This window comes from Strongylocentrotus purpuratus, unplaced genomic scaffold (assembly GCF_000002235.5).
Source record: "Strongylocentrotus purpuratus isolate Spur 01 unplaced genomic scaffold, Spur_5.0 spur5_scaffold_3, whole genome shotgun sequence".
Taxonomy (NCBI): domain Eukaryota; kingdom Metazoa; phylum Echinodermata; class Echinoidea; order Camarodonta; family Strongylocentrotidae; genus Strongylocentrotus; species Strongylocentrotus purpuratus.
This window is the reverse complement of record NW_022145609.1, coordinates 25878634-25905707: the sequence shown is the minus strand read 5'-3', so window position 1 is coordinate 25905707 and position 27074 is coordinate 25878634. Positions and strand designations below refer to the sequence as shown.

The following is a 27074-nucleotide window of genomic DNA, read 5'->3' as shown; positions in this document are numbered from 1 at the left end:
TTGTGCTTTGTCTCTTTGGCTCTTTGCTTTCACAGTTCACAATGTTCAGTGTAAATGTGTATTCCCAAGAAGGAGTCAGAGAATTCCTCCAACCCAAAAATGCTAAAAATTGACTGAAAAAGAAATCTGTTCCTTATACAAGATGTCCAATAACCACAAACAATCTTATACTGACCCATATGAACACAGGCTACAGCTTAAAGGTAATACAAAGTTTTGGGAAATTTTGAAAATTGGGTGGATAGTGATTCTTTACAATTTTGATATATTTGGATGCCCCTGTGGATGTATTATAAGCACTAGAAAATTTAGCCCCTAAAACACTTCTGCTTTCGAGAAAAATTGAATATAAAAATTTACCGGTGCTCCCGGTAAATTTTGATAAATTTCAAATAGCGCCTATGGCCGTACTATGGTAGTTGCGACCATGAAAATCTCAGAATATGCAGTTGTGATATATAATTTCCAAATGGGAATAGCCAATCGGTCGATTTAAGTCAAGAAACATTGTTTTTTTAGCTAAATTAATATATTGACCTCGAGAGGGAGCTATACAACATAAAGAGTTTATTATTTACAATTTCATAACTTTAGACTTGATTTCAACCGGAACAACGATCACTGAATATTGTAGGATCGCATATGCTTCAAATATTTTCATTTAAACCAAATTCATGACCCCATACCAAAACTTTGTATTACCTTTAATTGAAACAATCATGGACTGTATTTACATGTACAATAAAAATGTACAATAAAAATGTGCAAATCAAACTGAAACACTTTTCAAACAAACCCAATTAAACTTACTGTAGTGTAACTTCATCATGTTGTACACATGTATTGTATTGTATTTATTAAACTTCATTGATGTACATCAATATTCTGTTTATATACATATAAATCAATTTACAATGTAATGTAACAAATCAATATTCTGTTTGGAAACATATATATCATATAAATCAATTTACAATGTTATGTAACAAATCATCATTCTGTTTGTAAACATATATACTGTATAAATCAATTTACAATTTTATGTAACAAATCAACATTCTGTTTGTAAACATATATACTGTATAAATCAATTTACAATGCAGTGTTTATAGCAAAACAGAAGGAAAATTATATCCACATGAAACATGAAACTCTGTCCCTTTCACACCCAATACACTTCACTTAGTGCCAATTCAAAAACAGGACCGAAGACACAGAACATTAATAATGATACATAAAACATCAGCAGATTACAGCTCATATGACTGAATCTTTAATACAGAGGTTGCACTCAAGCTCTCAAAAGATATATATACACCATAATGCACAACATGAATACAATTGCAGCTGCTTCAATATATTTTGTCTTAAAGACAGAAAGAAAAAGACAAATTTCTTGAGTCTTTTACAACAATTTTGTTATAGAAGTGAAGACATTCTACACTAAACCTTATTTTCATTAAAGTACAAGTCCACTCCAAATATAAATTACTTTCAAAAGAAGCAGAAAATCAGACAAACCAATAAAAAAAGTTTGAGCAAAATCAGATACCTAATAAGAAAGTTATGATATTTTGAAAATGTATGTACAACTATGGAACAATGAAAATCACTACACAAATTGCCAATTTGATTATCAGTTTGTGACGCCATGTCGTCAATATTTATTGATTGCTTTATATAGTTTAATCCCATTAATTTCCCTTTTTATCCCCCAAAACTTGATTCCCCCATACCTTTGCTCAATTTATATGATTTGTATGATATTGCGTGCATGACATTTCACAAAATCTTTTGTGAACTTTGAAGAATTGATACCATTTTCTTAATATTGTAAATTCATAATTATTGACTTTTATATAATAATAATAACAATATTTATAAAGCGCAACATATCCATCTCTAGAGATGCTCAAGGCGCATACAAATAATTTAAATTAATATTCAACATACTATTCATAAATAGTTTATCAAAATTCACATTTTTCATGATTTAACTCAACAAAAATTATTTCATATTAGTGCATCTACACAATGACATATTACTATCATTCTAACTTGGATGCTGGTCTGAAGAAATAAGATTCCTAGGGGGAAAATAGCAAAATTTATGTTACCAATATAAAGAAAATAATTAGTGGATAGTGAGGACATGACGTCACAGACTGACGAGTGAGTTCCCAATTTGTCTTGTGCTTTTCATTGTTCCATAGTTTTACATACTTTTTCTAAAAATCATAACTTTCTTATTGGATATCCGATTTCGCTCAATTTTTTTTTGATTGGTTTGTCTGATTTTTCTGCTTCTATTGAAAGTAAGTTTTTTTATGGAGTGCACTTGTCCTTTAAAGATATAAAGGGATAGTGGTGAAATTCCATTGACCACTGCTGACGGATGTTCCACTGGAGGTTGTTACAGGTTCAAAGGAGAGTATTGCCGATGCAATTGATATTTATATAATGCCTTTACATAAATATGCTCAAAGCGCTTTACATTAGTAAATAAAACAGAATAATCATTTATGACGTGTTGGTGGCAGTATCCTTGGACAAGATTTTCAATATGCTGAGGCAGACATGTGTCATTACTATGTAGGAACATTCCATTGACCATTGGAGGTAAGTCATAGGGTCCAAAGGACAGTATCTCCTCTTGAAACTTGCTGGAAGCATCTTTGCACAATTATCATAAATTGGCTGTGATGATCGAGGGCCACATCGCGGCAGTACATGGCAGACATTGTTCAGGCTTTATGGGGATAGCATGACATTCCTCTGATCATTGGACGGTAAACTATAGAACAATAATGTCCTGAGACACTATCAGGGAAAAAAAAACATGGGGGCTCGGGGCAAATTAGCCCCCAAAATGCCCAAAAGAGCCCCGAAAGTCATAAAAGAGCCCAAAAAAAATTTGCATAGAGTTCAATGCAAAACAAATTAAAGAGTGTTATTTTCATGCAAGCAAGCTTGAAAAGTAGCCCCCGAAATTTTGTAAGTTTTTTTCCCCCTGGACACTCTTCTCTGCAGTACACCTGAATCTCTATCTCCACCTCATAGACCATCAATGGGGAAAGGGAAGGGGGAGATATCCGATGCAACCGTTGCACATCTTGTCCTTTTCTCTACATCTGCTGCAGTTCAAGTGCACAAAAGAAGTTTTCTGTGCTGCAAACTACATGTAATATAGACAGAAATAACGTCTCATATGGGTCATTTCTTTAATAAAACTGACATTTGTTGACATTCCCCATACACAGAGGCGGTCAGAGGAGCCAGATGCAATCTCAGCGGAACAACCGTCGATATCAGAGACTGAAGCTTTCGGTCTACATGTAATATGGCTTTGATTGAGTCTGAGGCGATACAGTGTACCTGACACTGCTTATCCTCACTTGCCCAAAGTCACAAGAACTTTCGTGAGAGTCAAAAATAAGAGTCCGTGCTATAGCTAGCAGCCTTACAAAGTACTGCTGGTGGTGGACTGTTCTGGAGGAAACAAAATACACAGCCAGAATGTGTCACGAAAGCACGAGAGCATTTGCAAATGCTATCCATCATTTCCTCCTGTCGACAGTGCAGGAATCTGGTCGGGTTCAGGACTGACCCTGTTCGATCTGCTCCCTTTCTTCTTCTTCTTCTTTTTCTTGGATGTAGCGCCGTCCGGTTTGCCCCCTGTGGTCGGTGAGGGCAATGCCTCCTCTTCCTTGGACAGCTCCCCTGTGATGGGAGGAGGGGGGGGGGGGGGGAGATTGACAAGAGAGGAAAGAAAATGGGGGAAAGAAAATGGAGCAAAAGAAGAGGGAATGTGATGAGAAAAAAACGCATGGGGAGGGATTTACTACACATATTGTTGGTGATGTCATTTTCTACAATAATCCTGATATTCTCACGAGATCTTCTAAGAAAACATAAAATAATACATTTCTTCTGCTATCTAATAGTAATCATTTGAAATAGTGTTTAACTCTTATCATGCCACAGGGCTAATCCCCATTGTGCCAAGCCCCAAATCACGGAGTGCCAAGTTTATATTGAGATAATCTGATTAACGCGATACAGTGTAGTTCTATGAATAGCGACTGCAAAACACATAGCACAGTCCAATGAGCATGAACATTAACTGCTACTACGAAAGTGTGCACGCACGCACATGGCAGCGTAGCAATAGCTTGCTCGCATGTACAAAGCACTATAACAATAGTGTGCATGCACCCTCATGGCAGGCTATGAGTTTAAAGACAAAAACATCCATGAGTAATTTGATGGGAAAAATGGTTAGAGATACATTCAATGGCTGGAATTTCCTACATCAGTTCAACACTGGGATTAAATTTATGGTGAACAAAGGGGAACTTGGTCTAATTTCCTTTGTATATACAGCATTATATTCAAATTTTAGTAGAATACTGGCTATTCAGACAAGATAAAACACATCAGAAACAAGTTAAAGAATTGAAATAGAGACATAACCTTGTGCACAAACTTGTTAATAAAATACAGCAGTAGCAAAAACAAATCAAAACAATGAAAAGACTGAAAGTTAAATCATTACTGATAGAAAATGTGTATAATTAGTTCTAATAAATGAAGTGTAAAGAAAGAAAATTAAATAAGCCAAAAGATTGGGCTTTTACCAGGGGTTTTGTCAGTATTTGGATTAGGTGAAGTTGACAGGACGCCATCTTGCTCCGGCCAGGCAGGTGGTGCCTCTATGGGGGCGAGTATGACCGTTCCTTTTTTCGCAATTTTCAGAAGTTCCACCTGTTTCTCTTCATTATCACGCAAAGCAGCTTCACTATTAATACAAAAAAAGGGAGCAAACAGAAATTGATAATCTCTCTTCCTGGTGCAGAACTTGCCTGTGATAGTGATGTGGCATTATATCTGAATTATTATAATTATATTTGCTATTTCAAACATTATGCTTCTAAAGGAATTAATTTTGAAATGTTTAAAGATTTAATGAGTGATATCTTCTGGAGACACGTTCTATTAAATTTCTGTTTTATTACAGATTGTCAGTTATCCATGATACATCTCCCAAAATACTCCCCATTTATCTTAAGAAGTGTATATATATAAAAACAAAACATAACAAAACAAATTCGACTGCATCTCCAATACTCCTCCGTCCTAAATTCAGTATAGGAATGGATGGAATTATTTGTTACATATCACGATGAAAACAAAAAGCCCATCTCTTGTGGTTCTCGAGATATCGCAAAAGCAAGGCCAATACCTGTAATTTCAGAAACTGACCTTTGAACTTTGAACTCCAATTCTGAACAACTCATCTTCCTATGGTGATACTGTCCTTGTTTTCACGAAGTGACGGTAGTGAGGAAAATTGTAACGCAAAGTGAATGCATTTTTTTTCACTACCGTCACTTCGTGAAAACAGCGACGATACCTACTATCACCAAATTTAAGCCTTGTATCTCTAGTGGATCTTGAGATATCCTGATAACAAGGCTATATCTAGAATTTCATAAATTGACCTGTGACCTTTGATCTATTAACCCCAAATCAAATCAGATTGTCTTCCTGTGATGATACATACCATCACAAAGTTTAAGTAGCATATCTCTTGTGGTTTTCGAGATATCGAGATAACAAGGCCAATACCTATAATTTCAGAAATTGACCTTTGAACTTTGAACTTCAATTCTGAACAGATCATCTTCCTATAGTGATACCTACTATCACCAAGTTTAAGCCTTGTATCTCTAGTGGATCTTGAGATAACCGGATAACAAGGCCAATACCTGGAATTTCATAAGTTGACCTCTGCCAATAAAAGGCATAACAAAAATTTAAAAAAATTGACATAAGGTTAGTAAAAGACTAACAGTAGCATGTCAGGATAGAAAAGATTTGTATGAAACATATGAAAAGGAAGAAGAATATAATGAAAGTAAAATGAAAGTGACTGCAAATACAATAAAGATAACATAGATTCATAAAAACATTTCACTGATAACATTATTTATTTCCTAGATGTGAAATAATCAGAAATATTAACTTCAAAACAAAAACTACGTGCTCAATGTACGGTAAAGATTATGAATGAAGTTCGAAAGGTGAAAACATGTAACAACAGATTGAGAAAGATCGATAAACATTGAACTGATCAAAACTTTGTAATTAGAAAAATAACAAGAAGACTAGGATGAAGTGCATTTACCAGTCTGTTTGGCATTTCAAAGGTGCTGTACCATACATGTTCATGGACATATGGTCGCCTGGCTGGCAGAAGGGCGTTAGCTCAAATTTCAGGTCAATAATGAAACTTTAAGCAGAAGGGCATTAGCACCAACTCGCATTAAACTTTTATAAAACAGACTTATTTTCCGAGGAAAAATTGTGACCGTGTTCTACTACAACATTTCTATTAGTCTTTAATGTTTTAAACCAATTTTCGGGATGGAAAGCAGTTTAAGTATAAAACAAATCTTTAAATGTGAATAATTCGAAAAGTAGTTTTTCGAGTCGCTCGCGCGCTAACGCCCTTCTGCCACCCGGCCGACGAATCATCTCTTAGGAGCCAGAAAGGTGTTTGATATTAGAAGATAAATCTATCTCTTCTCAATGGCTACCTAGTTCTACAGGATGACATTAACCAGTCTGCTCTTGTCAGTAGCGTACGCAGGATTCAAGGGGGGGGGGGGGTTAACATTTTTAAATCGGGCCGAAAATTTCGCATAGCATTTGGCAATAGCAAGAATTGCCACACCCAACAATGGTGAAATAAATGGATCCTATACAGGAAGAATTTCTTGAAACATTAAGAGTTTCATGTCACGTATAATGTAGACATTAATCTATATTTGCCAAACACATAGTTACATAAAGTTGCATGTGATAGTTACCTTCCTTCACCTACTGGCGCGAAACAACATTTGCGTTTCTTCCACAGCCACCAGATCAAAATAGCAAGGAGGACAAGGAGGACGATAGCTCCACATACACAACCGGCAATCAGACCTGTTTCAATCATGGAGATAAAAAGAAGAGTTAATAACAGTCAAGGTTGGGCTACAATATTACATCAGTTTAGATTGTGTCTTTACAACAATTAACTGATTGTACGCCACTTGCTTCTGTGACAATTGCTCTGCAGTAAATTCATTCACTAACCCCGATTCCTAGATTCACCCCCTGACCCTTAACCTTAATCATATCCCTACACCTAACCTCAAACCCATATCACTACACCTAACCTAAATCATAGCCCTACACCTAACCTAAAACCTTAATCATATCCCTACACCTATAACCTAAAACCTTAATCATATCCCTACACCTAACCTCAAACCTAAATCATATCCCTACACCTATAACCTGAAACCTAAATCATATCCCTACACCTAACCTCAACCTTAATCATATCCCTACACCTAACCTAAAACCTTAATCATATCCCTACACCGAACCTAAAACCTCAATCATATCCCCACACCCAGGGCGCGACAAACCCGCTTGCCCGACGTCCCGGGGCAACCAAATTGAGCCGTCGGGCAAGTAAATCAAATTATCACTTGCCCGATTCGGGCAAGTGATACTTTTACAGTAATTTCCTAGTGTCCAAGAACTCTACCATTCACCCGTCAACTTCTTACCCGTCGTCAAAATCCAGAAGCAAAAAAGCGATCGTTCCGATTTCGAAAAAACTTCACAGACAGCTAGCCAGCTCAGCTAGCTCAGCGCGCATGCAACAGTCACTTCAAGCCATGAATGCCGCTCCGCCTCCACGCACGGCCGGCCGTGAGCTAGCTAGAGACAGCTAGCGCGATCGTACCAGCTGCGAGCTTATTCGCGCTCTCTCTCTCTAGCTCTGCAGGCCGCACCGACAGGCCTTTGCTATTCTCTGATTGCCGATTGGTTGAATCACGCCAAATATGACGTCATTATTCTAGGGAAATGAACACGTGCGAATCGGAATGGAACAAACAACAGGGATTTTCTAGTAAGTACAAAAAGTCAAATGTTTGATATTTATTCATAATGACTGTTAATGATTGTGAACATATTATTTAAAACTCGCTGCTCATATAAATCAGATGAATGTTTTTGTCTCGTTTTCAATTTATTACTGCGGTCTCAAGATCCGACCGAGCGAGTCATTTTGATAATAGTATCGAGACCCCCAGAATATAAGCCGTTGTTGTTTTGTTTTCATGGTTTTAGCGACGTTGTTTAGTCTAGTTTTCGCATACTTATCCGAGATTTATCGTAAAATATCTTCAATATTATTATTTAGTAAGAATTTACAAATTTTGGCATGATATTTATAGCAGTGAATGATGAAATAAAAATGTCCGTACTTTATTTAAAATAGTTGATTACCCATTAATATTTACATGACGTTTCTTGATGGAAGAGTTGACCCAAATTATTAACAGCTGAAAATTAGCCTACGTTTCCAAATGACAGCGGCTTGCACAGACACACATGTGATGTTGCACCATGGTACATGTGGCTACCATTAATGACATGTTTGTATCATATTTTTTACAACAGGGTCATTATGCTTTTTTACATGACTGAATATTAAAAACTTAAACCTGCTTGAACCATTCTACCTTGCCGAGATTCATGTGAATCTGATTATTTATGGAGAATCAATAAAATGCGTTTTTTAAACCTTCAACCATCCTTTGTTGACCATTTTCTTTGACATATTAGGTTATTATTCAGTACAGTTAACATAAAACATGTCTTATTATTCCTCTGAATCTGATATCATGATTAACCTTGCAAACTTGCAAAGTTACTCTGTGAAGACAGCTTGATCTGTGACGTGTTTATATATGCCTTTGCAATGCAATGTTTGCACATGGTCAGGGAGAGAGCTCCCTGCATGTATCATTGCCATATGAAATTATGTGGAAATGTGTATCACACACACCCAAGACACACCCTGCAATGAGCTGATCCAAGTTAGTGACCAATCAGGAAGGTTCTCTAGCTATGTGGGTGGAGTTTGATACCAGCATAAATTACAGGTTGGTGACCGCGCGTGCTTTCACTGTACCCAGTTCAGTGGGAGGTCAAGAAGCCACGCCCACATGTGTGCATGTGATAAGCATGCGCTCTCTATCTGTGTGTATGTACAGTGTATTTGGGCGCCGGAGGTTTGTGTGTACATGTGTGTGTGACTGAGAGAGCATGCATGGACCAGGCATGCAGGGACATGAGAGAGTGCAGTAATAAGAAAAGGTACATGAGCGATAAACACATTGCAGAGAGAAGGGAATAAAGAGGGTGAGAAAAGAGATATGGGGGCTGGTTGTTTTATTGTTTACAAATTCATTCATGGAGATTACTGCTGCCAGAAAGCTGGCGCGCAGCGGCCAGGGTGTAACATTACACTGCGGTTTCTTTGATTATCTTTATCACCGGCTATTAGCACATTCCAAAATGTATAAAAATAACGGTTAAACGGAGCAAGAAATGCCAAACGGTTTTGATGAATGCGGTCGGATAACCATCGGTTAAACGGATTGACTCAGGCCTAGTACATGTATGTGCATTAATTTGCTATCTAAAACACTAACTTATCATTACGAGATAATAAATGCTTTAACCTCGAGTCCTTTTTCGCTTTAAAGTTTTGGGCAAGTGGAAATATTGTTTGGGCAAGTAAATTGAAAACCCACTTGCCCGACAGGGCAAGTGGTGAAAAAAATTCTTGTAGCACCCTGACACCTAACCTCAATCATATCTCTACACCTAACCTTAAACCTTAATCATATCCCTACACCTAACCTTAATCATATCACTACACCTAACCTCAAACCTCAATCATATTCCTACACCTAACCTTAAACTTTAATCATATCCCTACACCTAACCTTAAACCTTAATCATATCCCTACACCTAAACTTAAACCTTAATCATATCCCTACACCTATAACCTGAAACCTAAATCATATCCCTACACCTAACCTCAACCTTAATCATATCCCTACACCTAAACTTAAACCTTAATCATATCCCTACACCTATAACCTGAAACCTAAATCATATCCCTACACCTAACCTCAAACCTAAATCATATCCCTACACCTATAACCTGAAACCTAAATCATATCCCTACACCTAACCTCAACCTTAATCATATCCCTACACCTAACCTAAAACCTTAATCATATCCCTACACCGAACCTAAAACCTCAATCATATCCCCACACCTAACCTCAATCATATCTCTACACCTAACCTTAAACCTTAATCATATCCCTACACCTAACCTTAATCATATCACTACACCTAACCTCAAACCTCAATCATATTCCTACACCTAACCTTAAACTTTAATCATATCCCTACACCTAACCTTAAACCTTAATCATATCCCTACACCTAAACTTAAACCTTAATCATATCCCTACACCTAACCTTAAACCTTAATCATATCCCCACACCTAACCTTAAACCTTAATCATATCCCTACACCTAACCTTAAACCTTAATCGTATTCCTACACCTAACCTCAAGCATATCCCTACACCTAACCTTAAACTTTAATCATATCCCTACACCTAACCTTAAACCTTAATCATATCCCTACACCTAACCTTAAACCTTAATCATATACCTACACCTAACCTTAAACCTTAATCATATCCCTTCACCTAACCTTAAACCTTAATCATATCCCTACACCTAACCTTAAACCTTAATCGTATTCCTACACCTAACCTCAATCATATCCCTACACTTAACCTTAATCATATCCCTACACCTAACCTTAAACCTTAATCATATCCCTACACCTAACCTCAAACCTCAATCATATTCCTACACCTAACCTTAAACTTTAATCATATCCCTACACCTAACCTTAAACCTTAATCATATCCCTACACCTAACCTTAAACCTTAATCATATCCCTACACCTAACCTTAAACCTTAATCGTATTCCTACACCTAACCTCAATCATATCCCTACACTTAACCTTAATCATATCCCTACACCTAACCTCAAACCTCAATCATATCCCTACACCTAACCTTAAACTTTAATCATATCCCTACACCTAACCTTAAACCTTAATCATATCCCTACACCTAACCTTAAACCTTAATCATATACCTACACCTAACCTTAAACCTTAATCATATCCCTTCACCTAACCTTAAACCTTAATCATATCCCTACACCTAACCTTAAACCTTAATCGTATTCCTACACCTAACCTCAATCATATCCCTACACCTAACCTTAATCATATCCCTACACCTAACCTTAAACCTTAATCATATCCCTACACCTAACCTTAAACCTTAATCGTATTCCTACACCTAACCTCAATCATATCCCTACACCTAACCTTAATCATGTCCCTACACCTAACCTTAAACCTTAATCATATCCCTACACCTAACCTTAAACCTTAATCGTATTCCTACACCTAACCTCAATCATATCCCTACACTTAACCTTAATCATATCCCTACACCTAACCTCAAACCTCAATCATATCCCTACACCTAACCTTAAACTTTAATCATATCCCTACACCTAACCTTAAACCTTAATCATATCCCTACACCTAACCTTAAACCTTAATCATATACCTACACCTAACCTTAAACCTTAATCATATCCCTTCACCTAACCTTAAACCTTAATCATATCCCTACACCTAACCTTAATCGTATTCCTACACCTAACCTCAATCATATCCCTACACCTAACCTTAATCATATCCCTACACCTAACCTTAAACCTTAATCATATCCCTACACCTAACCTTAAACCTTAATCATATCCCTACACCTAACCTTAAACCTTAATCGTATTCCTACACCTAACCTCAATCATATCCCTACACCTAACCTTAATCATGTCCCTACACCTAACCTTAAACCTTAATCATATCCCTACACCTAACCTTAAACCTTAATCGTATTCCTACACTTAACCTCAAACCTTAATCATATCCCTACACCTAACCTTAATCATATCCCTACACCTTACCTAAAACCTTAATCATATCCCTACACCTAACCTAAAATTTTAATCATATCCCTGCACCTAACCTCAAACCATAATCATATCCCTACACCTAACCTAAAACCTTAATCGTATTCCTACACCTAATCTCAAACATATTCCTACACCTTACCTAAAACTTAATTGCACCCCAACCCTATAATCCTATATTTTTGACAAAATAAAGCCCTGAGCAATTGTAGCAGGAGGAAATGTTGATTCACCAAATCAACCAGTTCATAAAAGTATTCAAATTTATGAATGATTTTTCTTGAGTACAATTAAATCAGCCATGAAGATCTGCCTGACAAGAATGGTACCATGAGATGCTGAAGGAGTGGATCTATTATTCATAGGTCAAATCATTTCATAGTTGCAGCTCCAACTTTAAACCTAGGCAAATATAAAAGTGTGTAGTTTGTATTGACTCACAGTAAATAGACAACAAAGACACATAATACAAAAGATTGAGATTGACAAAGTACACAAAATTAGCAAACAGATATAGTAACTAATCAAGACTAATGATAAATAACTAATTAACAAATGACTGAGAAAGGAAACCAAATTTTTGAAATATAAAGTAATACTTTGCAAAAAAGCAATTCAAACTCCAAAATATATTGTACCACTATCTGTCCAGAATCTCAGAATAAAACACAAATATTACAGAAATAAAATTATACAAACCTTTCAGATCTGAAAATATGGAAAAAATGAACATGTATGGTGCAAGTGCAAGATACTAAGCCTGTATTGACCCAATGAATACCAACTTCTATTATTCCCTATAAGCTTAACACAGGGATCATGCAGTTCCCATAAGCAATGAGATAGTTGTGTTAGATGCAGTGATTAGTATAAAAAAACATTTAGTAAAGGCATTGGAAACATTATTTTACTATCTCAACCTTTTACTTAAGAAGTAGAGAAGGAAGTTATTACTAGAAAGTGACACACATCAAATGCAGAATATTTGCAAACTCATATTTTGAAATCAGCTATTAACATTTTTTAAGACACTATGTTGAATGTGAAAACTGCTTCTGTGGCACAACTACCGAAGCTAACAAAAAAAGAATATGACTGCAAAGTATGAAAGTATTTGAACATAATCTAAGATAAGAGAAAGTATCATTAAAGAGACTTGAGTAAAAGAAGAAAATTTAGGAATACTTCACATTTGCAAAATGTATTTCAGAATATAACATAAATATATAACATATTGCATGATATGAATTATGAATGAACTGCTCATATTTACATGAAATAAACAAGCATCAATCAATACTTTGTGGAAAATTTCATAATTCTTCACAGTCAAAAATACAAAGTTGTCTTGAACTGATCATTTAACCTAATCAAGTATACTGTAATTCATTTGCTTTTTTTCTTCAAATGGCATATATCGTTCCTGTTTTCACGAAGTGACGATAGTGAGGAAAATCCGCACGCAAATCGTATGGGATTATCATTCACTACCGTCACTTTGTGAAAATAGGGACGATATGTACAAGAGGTCTACGGACCTTACGCTCACCGGAGTCGATGAAAGTAGGGGCCTCGGGACCTAGCCCCCAACCTAGCCCCCTTCCCCTTAACACCAGGAACATAGGAATATTGGAACAGTAGGGCAATGTTGGGGTGCTGCTCCCAAGTTCCCTGTACGGGCATGTATCCCATTCAAACAAATTTGGGCCTTCTTCATAAAATGATTCCTATAAAGGCTACAATCCTACTGACCCTGGAAAGGTCAGAAGCCCTTCAAAACAATTTCATACCCCCTGTCTGATGAATGCATCCTATCAAGTTAAGTCAAAATCTATATATGAATTTTAAAGACAAAGTTTTTTAAATGTCTAATTATTGCCATAGGGGCACTTTGGGGATGCTGCCCCAAGCCCCCTATGGGGCATATAACCCTTTTAAACAACTTAAGATATCCTTTTCCTGCACGTGATTCTTACAAATTTTGGTTAGAATCTATATATCCATGGACTTTCAAGTATAAAAAGAAAATTTCCAATTACTGCCACTGACAAACTTTGTGGGTGCTGCCCCTGACCCCCCTAGGAGGTACATACCCCATTTGAACAACCTTAGATCTCTCTTGCCTCAGGACGATCCCTACCAAGTCTGGTTAAAATCCAGAGAAGTAAAAATTGTAAAAAGTTTATGGACGCAGGCAAAAAGCGCTCAACATAGCTCACTTGCACCTTCCACCCAAGTGAGTTAATAAAATGAGATATGTTGACTTGTGAAACCTGTAAGGAATTATCCTATTAGAAATAATTTCCCTGCATTTTCAGGGAAATGATTTTTTCGGGGGGAGTTGGATATTTGTGTTTCCATCCTATTAATGATGACTTAAACTGTTAAAAAATATATCAATCTGTCTGTTCCTATTTCCATGTTCTTTTCAACACTCTAAAATACAGATCACGAGGCATCATAAAGTAATTGCATAAAATATCATGTAAAACATATCTTGACTTGTGAATTATCCTTCTAGAAATAACTTCCCTGCATTTTCAGGGAAATGATTTTTTTGAGGGAGGTGGGTATTTGTGTTTCCATCCTATCAATGATGACTTAAACTGTTAAAAAATATATAAATCTGTCTGTTCCTATTTCCATGTTCTTTTCAACACTCTAAAATACAGATCACGTGGCATCATAAAGTAATTGCATAAAATATCATGTAAAACATATCTTGCTTTGTATATTGTGAGTGTAGAGGTGATGAAATTATTCTTGTTAAATTAATAATTGATTGAATGCAATTTGAGATGCATAGAGTAGGCACATCGACAATGTACCAATGAGAGTTTAAATCCAAAGCAGAGAAATAACACAAGAAAAGGAGTGATGTAAAAAGCAAACTAAAGAGATCCCATCACAGATATATATAAATGAAATTCCTGTTAAGAAGAAGGAAAGCGAGTAGCTCAGGCAGTTTTATGTCAGTTTTATTTCATTTCAAATTTTTAAAATCTGACGACTGTAAAACCATGCAGAAACTTGCAGGGCTTTTGTGAGTGGCTCAGGTTAGTGAAACATTCATGACATGAAATGAGGAATATCACAACTCACACTGACCAAACTGTAAATGTTTACAGCTGGTTTATCCTTCCGGGTTAATAATTCAAAAAAGTTTCATGTCCCACAGATTCTGGTTTAATTAGAGCACTACATGTACTCTTCACAAAATGTGCAAAAATTACGTGTTGTGGAGATTTGTTTTTTTTCACAGTTGCTCTTCTAGCTATTGTGTGGATGAAGCATGCATGCGATTGCTTTAAAGGTAAAGATCAGTGTTGGAAACGCCCTAATTTCAAAAAATGAAATGGAAGCTCTTATTACCAATCATGTGAAAGAGTATGTTTTGACTAATACATAACAACAGTTTTGCCGGGAAACCACCTACTAATTGATATATTTGGTAAATTAGTTTATCTATTGGTGTGTGAGAGATAAACGCATGTGTGCGTAGTCTCATAAACGTCTTTCTGTGTACAGTGCTTGTAACTTTACGAAGACTGGGCCAAATTTCTTATCATTTTGATGATTCCAGAACCTTGCAGTACACACCAATACTTATATGCTAGATGATCACCCTTTTCTGATCGATTCCACAACGTTTCTTTCACAATGCAATCGCATGACCATAACTGGTCCTATCTTTAACCCTTAATTATGTGAGAGTAATTTGTATTTCACGTACATGAAACCAGCACCATAAATAAACGATGAATGACAGTGAATGAAACAACATTTTTTTGAAGAATTTTCACAACATGAAGGCTAACGTTACAATGTAATGATCACAGATTCAAGGCTACAAGATTGACGCTCACCAGCAGAATTAGGCCCAGATGAATTGGGACAGTCCGGCTCACATGTAGTAGTCGGGTTCTCAATCAGGCCTTCAGGTTCCAAAGGCATCACACAAAATGAGAACCAGTTAAAAGTTATCATTGCATGCCGACCCATGATTGTATAGAAATCATGTTTGGATTACGCAATACCTTCTTGTCATGTTAGCACATTTCAATACTAGTAGGTGATGGACAATGCTATTGAAATTGCCTTAATTAACTATCGGTATTCAAACTGCAGTGTATTTGCATCAAGGGCCCAGCATGATTAGATGACTAAATACACAAAATAAAACAAGTTTATTATTTTATAATAACAAAATAAAATAATATTTATCGTTTCATTGCATATTTGTTGTGATATAATTATTCTTGTATTTTGTTTTGCATGAGAAATAAAATCATTTGAATAATTTTTTTTCTTCTAAATATTAAAAAAAAGGTCAAAGGAACAAGTATGAGAATTTTGGAAGTGAGCCTGACTCGCATCTTTGGGTGCATTTTCACTTCACAATTCTCTTACAAGCAATTCAGATTTTGAGGTGCTTTTATCTTCACCATCATCATTATTATCATCATCATCATCATCATTGTCACCATTATTTGTAAAGCAATTATTATTGCTATTATTATTATTGTTATTATAAATATAATATTATTAATGGTGTTGTTGTTGTAGGTTTCTATAAGGATAAGTAGAAATGAAATATGAAATGGAGAAGTATAAGTATGATCATTCGAGAATCTTTAGAAAAAGGAGATAAACAATTGCAGAAAACATAATAATCATCATCATTTTAAAAAAAACTTGGAGAGGACAATGTAAAATCAATCGAAAAAAATTGATAGTAAAAATCTGTGTTCACTGTGTAGCAAATAAAATACATCAAAAGAATCACAGTACTCTCACCCTGTGTTGTTAAAAGAGGAGTTGTTTCATCGAGACTAAGGGATATGATTTTAGTCGCGTCTGTTTAAAAAGCAGAACAAACAGTACATAGTTTGACAGAACAGAACAAAACAAAACAAAATCAAGAGCATTCCGGACATGTGCATTTCATATTCTGTTCAACCGCTGCAGGACCTTATGATAGGCATAATTTGTCAGAGTCTACTTCTTGCAAGATTTTACTTTCCTAGTGCTAAAGAAATGCCAATAAAAAGGTTCTTTACTGGACAATCTTGTAAATTCAATTTCAGGGAAAAACATTTAATATGTATTGCTCCTGATTTTGACAAAAAATTGCTCTCATAATCCATTTTCTTTTGTGAAGGGTAGGAAGCTGATTGAATAAAATTTTAGCCCCATTATTTGTCCAACACTTGCATATTTAGGCCCACCATTTTATTATGTGAAGTAGCTTTTACTTCAATGAGTATGTTCATTCATCCTTTCTATAACTCTTTAAATTAGAAGAATATGAAGGTGCTAAGAAGAAAATAAAACATGTGCAATCATGGAGTTAGTTACTCCTTGGTATAAAGACTAAATCAAATTAATAACAGATATCGCATAACAAAATGCATTGCGAATCAATATCCATGATAACATGTGTTTAGGGCAAGAAGGCGTTAACTCTAAATCATTGGATACAGATACCCTTCTGGTTCCAAACAGATAACATTTTGTTCTAAATATGACACCTACCAGGGGTGATAGTGAGCACTAAAAAAAAAAAAGGTTTTTTGTTTTCCCCTCAACCACGCCCCCCTTGAGTAAAAAAAAGAGAAGAGGATTCGCGGGGAAAAAATGGCATCTAACAACATTCCCCCCTTTCGAGCAAGAAAATTGGGAAAAAATGGGGCAAAATAGGGAAGATTAGAGAAAATAACGGGGAAATCTGTAAAATCAGGATAAAAGAAAGAAGAAGAGAAAAAATCTGGTTAATTTTTTTTTTTTTTTTTTCAAATCGGGAAGAAAAAAAAAATTGAGAAAAAATCAGGAAAATAAAAAAATATCGGGAAACCGATTTAAATCGGGTTTTTATCAGGCCTGACCTACATGTAAATGAATTGGTATACATCATCAGCTACCTGCAAGAAGGCCCTAATGATCTGTGTATTGGCAATGGAAGTAAGAGCCTTCTTGCAGAAAGTCAACAATGTATTCATCTATCCTTTATGGTATTCTTTCAATCAAGACCTACCAAACATTGAATATTGTACCTTTTTTTTTTACTGTTCTAAATCTAATCAAAGTACAACAATTAGTTCTCTGATGCAATGGTTTCAGTAATATATAAAGTAAAGCATAATATCCGCTCATAGCCAGAAAGGTGTTTACTCATCATTTAATTCAGTTCAATCCAGTTTATTTCAAATCTCTTTTAAAAACATAAAATTACAATGAAAAGTAAAGCAATTTAAAAATAAATATACAATATGATATATTCAACATAACAAAATGCACACAGGTACATATAGCTGACTTGACAAATACAAAAAGAAGGATGAAGTGTATTATACATTAAATGAGATTAAAATAATCAAAAGTGAGTAAATGATATCGTATTATTAACATTGAAAAGTAGAATACATGACATGTGAGACACAAGGAATCAAACAAACACATATGAATATTATATCTAAAAGAAATTGTAGGTAAAATATCAAGGCAATACTGTTTTAACATAGTAATTTATTATTTAAAAGCAGACAAATGCTCTAGCAACAAATGATCCATGATATATTTTGCCAAAGGGATTTCAGATTAGGATTAGGATCATTGATGAATGAATGAATTGACCTAGAGACCTTATTGGATAAAGCATCTGCAATCAGGCTTCCCTGCGACTTTTGAAGAAAAAAAATTCCCTGATTTTTCTCTGATTTATTCCTGATGGATCATTTAAAATGCCACAATTTCAGCCTATTTCCTGTTTGAGACCTTTTCAATGAGGGAGTAGGAGGAATACAGTATGAGACAAGATAACAGGGACTGTCTACTTTTTTAGTGTATGATTGACATTACCAAATTTGAGTGCTTCTTTCCAAATCCCCTGACCTTTAAAAAAACAACTCTAGCCTGACTGGACAAGAGGGAACTCATTTTCCAGGATTTCCCCGATCTTCAGCAGAGGCGGGCCATGGGAACCCTACCAGTACATAAGGCCATTAAAAAAAATACATGTTTAGCGTCCCCGCCTGCTTCCTTTTATGGGGGGGGGGGGGCTGCCCTCTGTTTTTTTTTTTTTTAATTAAAAAAAATATGAATTAAAAAAAAAAACATAACAAACATGAAAAACACTGCTAAAATAAACTGATTTAAAAAAAAAGAAGAAAATTTCAGCGGCCATCTTGAAAAATAGCCCGACTGTCAGGGAAAATGTACTGAGTGGCCATTTTGAGCGGCCATTTTGAAGAAGAAAAAAAAAAAAAAAGGGCCCTGCTCCTTCCTATTTTTCAAAAAAGCAGGACGCTAAACATGTTTTTAAAAAATATTTGGCCTGATGATGTAATGGAACATGGGATGACAGTAGATGGTAAGTGTATTAATATATGATTAAGACCAGTACATGATGATGTAATGTAGCATGGATGACAGTGGATGGTAAGTGGATTAATGCGTCAGTAATACCAGTCATCCATGATGCAGAAGAAAAATCACTAACAGACATTTAATCATTGATTAGACACAATTACCCCTGGGAACCAAATATTTTTGACAAGCATTGCTTCTTTTTGGTTCCCCCATATTTCATGTTATGTTAATTACAAACAAATTGTTGATTATGTAATATTTTATTTACTTTAGTCTTCAATTTATTCATTTAATTGTATTTTGTTTTTTGAATATATTTGTTTGTTTGTATAATTACTTGTTCAAATTTATTGGTGAAATGTAGAAATAAATTTAAATCAATCAAATCAAATAAATGCCCAATAAAATTCCCTGATTTTTCTCTGATTTATTCCTGATGATGATGATGATGAACAGCATTTGTATGGCGCCATATATCTGTTTCAGAAAACATTCAAAGGGGCGAGCTCCTCCAATAAAATTAGCATTTAAATGTCTGAAGGAAGATGTGAGTTTTGAGTGAAGCTTTGAAGTGGTCCAGGTTGTCAATTTCGCGAATAGATGATGGATCATTTAAAATGCCACAATTTCAGCCTATTTCCTGTTTGAGACCTTTTCAATGAGGGAGTAGGAGGAATACAGTATGAGACAAGATAAAAGGGACTGTCTACTTTTTTAGTGTACGATTGACATTACCAAATTTGAGTGCTTCTTTCCAAATCCCCTGACTTGTTCAAATTTATTTGTGACATAATTATGTTTGTAATTGACACGTTAATGGTTGCGAATCTTCCAAGTGGGCACCGGCCACCTCTGGAAGATCACAAGAATGACTTTGAATCTAATATGACAAGCTGAAACAACTGTGTTTGCATCAAGATTAATTGAAAGAGTTTAGTTTGGTCTATACTAATTATGTATCAGAAATACCCAAAGGAACGGAGGATCGATTTTGGATTCTTCCCTGAACACAGATATAACTAGCTGACAGAGATGTACAGTGTATATGGATGTGTGGTGAAAGATCTTGGGGTACGTGGTTTGTGATATAGCATGAGTGGTAGGTGAAAATTGATTAGTGAAATTCAGGAACTGATTTGATAGTTGCAAGTTTGGTACATCGCCCGTCTGTGAACATAGACAAATACACATAAGGCGCGTCTTCATCAACTCGAGATTGCCAAAAAGCCCGCTATTTCTGGTTTGGGAAGTAACCCCGAAGTATACCGCTAATTGCTACTTCGGTCTGATGAAGACGCAAATTAGCTGGATAGTTTGCGATCGGGATAGTTCAAATAGCTGGATATTTGGCAATCTTGAGATAGTGAAGACAGGCCTAATATGATCAATGAGGCAACTTTGGATCTGTGGTGAAAGATCTTGGGGTGGTTATGATATAGCATGAGTGGTAGGTGAAATTTATGAGTAAACTGGAACTGATTTGATAATTGCAAGTTTGGTACAATCGCCTGCCTGTGAACATAGACAAAATGCAGGAGTGGCATGCTACAGCCTGCGTGCAGTACCCCTCCTCACTTTTCAATTTCTTTCAGTAGACATGTTCAATAGCGCAGTGTTGCAACAAATGCTTGTTTGCATCCCCCCCCCCCCCCCCCCCCCCCCCGAAAAAGAAATGGTTGCTAGCTCCTGACCAAAGCCAACATGTATGGCACAAACCAGAGCTGGGGGTGTTTCATAAAGCTGTTTGCAAAGTTACCGTACGCATGACTTTATACGAATGACTTGAATATGAAGTGCCAGATAGGATGCGCTAAGTTTTTCCTCATGTTTTAACAAAGTGTGACAATATTTCCAATAACCTCAATTAAATTATGGCAAAAAAATATACTTTGCATTAAAAATGTTTGTTATGATAAGAATGTTAATCTACATCTGCACAGTTCAACTGTAGTTGATGCAGTTAAACACGATTGAGCATCCCATTTGGCTTTTCATATATAAATCATTTGTAAAGTCATGCACAACTTTACGAACAGCTTTATGAAACACCCCCCAGATGGAATAGAATAGGATAGGGGCCATGAACGGAATCCATTGTCCAAGCCAACAGGGATGGAAACATCAATTGATATTGAGATGATCTGGTGATTAGAGTCGTAAGTGCAGAAAAAAACTGACAAGGAATCAGACAGTTTGTCGTTTATCCATATCCATTTTATCTATTTAAAAGTGCAATCAACAAAATGGTGTGTAAATTTCCATAGTTTTAAAATCAATTCTAGGAGCAAGTACTCAGAATGATGTAAATGAAATTTATACAAAATGGTAGCTCTGCTTAATACAAAAAAAACAATGAAAGTCTAAGTGAGATAAAAGAATAATTTTTGGTCAATTGTGTATGAATTTGCAAAAAATGATAACATTGAAGGGCTGAATCTCATTTGTGATAAAAGTGTGCTCAAGTAGGCTTTCTCCATCAAAGAAATAAATGGAAGTGATCAGAACAAAACTGTTGGAAATGAAGTATTTTATCACTATCACTTTTGATGATATAAATAGATGGATCGTAAAATGAAGAGAGGAAATGTATTGATCCATGCAAACAGAAATATATGATCAAATGTAGATATTCCTGTTTTTACCAGTCATACCATCACTTATAGTATTTGCGGTAGGTTCAAGTGTTGTTGGATTGGACAGAGTTGTCCCATCCGATATAAGGCTCGTTTTGGCAGTAACCATTGGGGCAGTGCCATCATCGTTAGTTGTGGTGCCAAAAGAAGATGCAATATCGGTGATTATTTCTGTGGTACCAGAATATTTCAAATGAATTTCATTTCAAATCTGTTACAAGTATTCCAGTCATTCACTATACATTCTACATATTGTACATTAAAGGTATAGACCAGTTCTGGTCATGCGATTGCATTGTGAAAGAAACTGTGTGGAATCGATCAGAAAAGGTTGATCATCTAGCATATAAGTATTGGTGTGTAGGCCTACTGCAAGGTTCTGGAATCATCAAAATAATAAGAAATTTGGCCCAGTCTTGGTAAAGTTACAAGCACTGTACACAGAAAGATGTATATGGGACTATACCCGATATCTATCTAGTCCAGATAGATATAATAATTTACCAAATATATAAATTAGCTAGTAGGCGGTTTTCCTGGCAAAATTTGTATCATCACGTATTAGTCAAAACAATATATTCTTTCACATGATTGGTAATAAGAGCTTCTATTTCATTTTTTTTTTTTTTTTTTTTTTTGGGGGGGGGGGGGGGGGGCGTTTCCAAAACTGGTCTTTACCTTTAAATCACTTCCCAGGCTGGTACAAGAAAGAAACTGATAAGTACTCGTGCCCATTACTCTACCCCAACAACAAGACTGATTCATAGCCATTGGGGTATTGGGGTAAGTCGAACTTAACTCTAAGTTGGACTTAAATATTATGGAGAGCCATTTGTAGCGTAAAAATAAAATATTTCCAAAAGCAAAAATTAAATAATTTTAGACTTTTCATAAATTCCACATCAAGAACATGAAATCCCCTTGATAATAGAAAATATGAATCATTTGAATCAACATTTTATGCCTTTTGAAATAACTTTTACAAAATATTTTCAATGATGCTAACGGCTTTCCATAATTTTTAAGTCCAACTTAGAGATAGGTTCAACTTAAGATCTTTGTGAAACACCCCCCTGATGTTCAAACTTTATTAAAGTCTTTCCAAAAAGTGCACCATGTTAACTGATTTGCCATTTCCCCCGGGTTACAACAAATTACTATACTAAAGCTAAAGAAATATAGGAACTCTTGAATCTACAGAATATTCTGTGCAAGTTTTATTCTGAACAGTTTTATAATCTTCACAATAATCTTGTACAGATTATTCTGTAATTTCACCACTTCATAATCCCATCTTTGAAAATCATTTTTCTAAATAAGCATAATACCAAGTTTATATGATGAATTTCAAGCAGGTATATATATTAGAGCTAAAAAGGGATTGGGTAAATTTGTCTCAGATTCTGAAACAAATTCCTGGATTTAGCTCATGCTGCAATGATAATTATAAACCTTTAGGTCAGTTAGGAACCCCATGACTTTTACAAGCCAATCGCCTGTCTGATTATCAATATATTTATGATTGGAAATCAAAATCAAATTTTGCGTTTTCCTAACGGTTTTCATAATAGTACAGTCTATTGGTGAGATCGAGTTTGGTAAAACCGTGGTCAGTCAAAGATTTTTACTTTTTGAGGCATTTCTTGATTATTTTGAAGCGCAATGTTTTCAGGGCTTTAATATTACACCAAATACAGACACTGATAACATGTAGGGCCGTGCATCTGAGATTTAACTTTGTTAAACGATGCCTTTAAAGGTAAAACAAGTGGGGGGGGGGGGTGACACTATGATAAGACAAACATAAATGGACATGGCATGATGCATGAGAGAACAGTTTATTTATGATTGCAATGAATAACAAAATAGGGCTGAGACTCATCAATTCTAGGAATTTGTTCAAGGAAGCAGATGTATCAAAGTGTCAAGTACAAACTTTTGATTGGTTGCATTGATATACTTGTACTTGCTCATTTCTTTGTTAAAAGGTAAATCACAAATTATATATACTTTTTTCCATTATATAATTCTCCCTATATTATCAAAAAAAAGAATAAGATGTTGATAGACAAGTATTCAATGAATCTCAATCAAATGATGAGTCAACCTTGTGGACAAGCCATGTGCTTTTCATGATATCTCACTATTTTGAATAGTATATGATATTGTTTTTATCTGGACTTGGAATTGAATGAATGAAATGAAATGGAAAGAAAGTGACTGGTTCACTGGCTAAAATACAAATTACATTGGTTAAAACAGGATGTAGAAGACTATTGAGCTCAATTAGAGTTTGTCCTACACAGCATTTAACCGACAACCGATATTCACGTATGAATGCAAAGCCTAGGAGTGATGAAACATTTCATGGAGAGGAGTTGCAAAGCAAATGAAATAGTAGGTCTTCAAGATGAATTGCAGTGATGTTAAACATACACCAGGACAAAGCAAAATTAATGACCAAGACCACTGACGACATTGTTGGAGTAGGGAAGGGAAACACGGAAGCACTTAATGTCTTACCACTCTCCGTATTGCCACTACCACTACTCACATAACTAGTGGTAGGGTCAAAGGGTAAAGTTGCTGTGGCAGTACCTTGTGTTGTTGTCGTTGTTTTTGTTGTTGTTATGCCATTACCTGGTGTTGTTGTGCCCGTACCTAGACTTGCTGTGTTTAGATCAGTAACAGTGGCAGTAGTGGTAGTAGTTTCGAAGGGTGTGGTTCCATCTCCATCTGGTGTAAGGGTCGTTGAAGTTGTAGAAATCTCAGTTGTACTTTCTGTGTTTACCAATTGTAATTGTTTTACAACTTTAATAATCCTCTATTAAACCTCCAATATAATATCTGTAAAGCACTTTAATAGAGACATTTTTTTGTATTATGCGCTATACATATCCAGATTATTATTAATGATCATTAAGAATGTCAACATTAAAAAAAAAGACTGTACACAAAAATAACCGAGGCTCCCTTTGGGTTAAAAACAACAACACAGAAACATTGTACAGGTGTGTATTTTTTAAATAGTGCGGCACTTTCACTGCTTGTACAATGTTGCTGTGCAAGTAATTGGTCTTCCTTTCTAAAGATTCAAATCATGGATTAAGTACTGATTTTATATAAATTTGGAAATAAACTACCACACTGCCCAAAAGAATTATATACATGTATGTCTACTTCCTCCTTGGGAATACACAATGTTGCTTTTACACAAAAATACACCATTCCAAAAAGGGACCATTTGATAATTTTCATCTCCCTTTAAACACGATAATACAGAAAATATTGCCGGATCACTTGTTCTTGAGCTTTTGTTCCAGGGTCCAGGGATAGTGTTACTGTCACTTTTAAAGAATTCCCCTCTACTCACAGCACATTTACATGTACAGTGTAGGTACAATAACGAAACAATATGAAGAAAAAACAACAACACTTGTTCCAGAATATGTATTCAGGTCCAATACCTCGGTCACACGACCAAAACGACTTTAAACCATCTCCAAACTGAGTCTAAACCGAACGATTCTTAGCCGTTCATCATAATGTAAACTCTTGTTCAGCGTTGGCATCATGACTCCCTGAGTCTTGGGTCGGATCAAGCAAGGTGGATTGCACAAACACATGTATCCAAAATGGCTAGTAATGCCTAGGTCACATTTGCTCTGCGGCAAGGATACAGTGGCCGTACACCCCCAATATCTAGAGATACTTGTGGCCTCAGGGTCACCCTAGGGCGTATGCCTATCTTTACAGGCCGTACGGATCGCTGTGGGATTATAATGTGGAGTTATAACTTTTTGTCATTTCTAGGTTCACCATAGGAATTTGACACACCGTTAGCCAGTTCCACGGCGACCAAACATTGAGATACGGTGGCCATGCGTTTGCAATGCGGCTGCCCTAGGGTCTTATGAGTTACAATTGACTTTTGCAAAACCAAAAAATTTGCGGCGGCAGCAGGAATTCCATGGGTGCCCTAGGGTAGCCTTGAGGCAACCGTGCGACATCACTTCAAAGGCTGTACGGCAGTAGCACGTTTTCAGTCACTACAAATTCAAAATACGTTGTGCGGCTACCCTAACATAATGTGACTGCTACTGTATGTGACCGTGGGAATGCTGCGGCTGCCCTATAATTGCTATTGACCGTAGATAGTTTAGACCGCACGGCCGCAGCGGCAAATGTGACCTAGGCATAAAGTGACGAGGCCTTGACCAAGACTCTATATTCCCTGTGCTAAGGTTTGTCTTGTAGAGCTCATGCAGGCTTCCTCTGGTTCCAATAATTACAGGAAGGTCTAACTAACGTAATGATGCACTGCAGGACTAATAATACACCCAATTATAAACGACATTTTGTTCACAGCTATCTTTTCAAATTTGTTTTATCTGTAATATTTCCTTGTGATGATTTAAATGCATATATATATATATATATGTGACATAAATGAACTATAATTTTTGTATGGACCTATTTTCACTTTTTAAGGGCCAGTGTTTTTCTTCACCTTTCAAATGACAAATCCCTCCCTGCTCCTGTGTTATTTGTTGTTAACAATCAATGACATAGTAATTGCTATTCCCTGGTCCCATAACTGCTACAACAACTACCTGTGTTAGAAGATGATCCTTCTGGAGATATTGTGTTAGTATACAAATTAGTAGGACTAGTGCCTGGTCCAGGTTCTGGGGTGGGGTTTGTATCAGCTGGAGACGAAAGCTCAACAGTGATTGGGCTGGGCACAGTGGTATGCAGGTCCGTCGTACCAGTATTAGGACCGGGTCCTGTTGTTGATGGTTCGGCTAAAAAATAAGATCCAAAAATAAGATTTTCTTCGGAGGACAAGCTGACAAGATACCAGTCAACCAGAGAAGCCTAAGAAAATTATCAACTTTAAAAATAGGTGCCAATGAAAATTGAAATGTCTGCTGACAGCAACATGAAAGGCATAGAAGCCAAAAAAAATTATCGAATTTAAAAATAGGTGCCAATGAAAAATGAAATGTGTGTTGACAGCAACATGAAAGGTGGAACATAACGCTTCACAAAGAGATTTTCTACCAAACATCACGG

General features: G+C 35.9%; 1 long non-coding RNA gene across 2 annotated transcripts in view; it reads right to left on the bottom strand.

The window, feature by feature from the left end:
- Nucleotides 1–3007: 3007 nt before the first annotated feature.
- Nucleotides 3008–27074, bottom strand: part of LOC115928673 — a 29920-nt gene continuing 5853 nt past the window's right edge. Inside the window, exons 1-5 of one of the 2 annotated variants that reach the window (XR_004066159.1) lie at nt 16795–16868; nt 15864–15932; nt 6873–6987; nt 4638–4798; nt 3008–3720 (exon numbers count right to left, since the gene is read on the bottom strand). This is a non-coding gene — a long non-coding RNA (uncharacterized LOC115928673). Of the gene's footprint in view, nt 3721–4637; nt 4799–6872; nt 6988–15863; nt 15933–16794; nt 16869–27074 lie in introns of those variants that run through there. The other variant, XR_004066160.1, reaches the window with a different exon arrangement.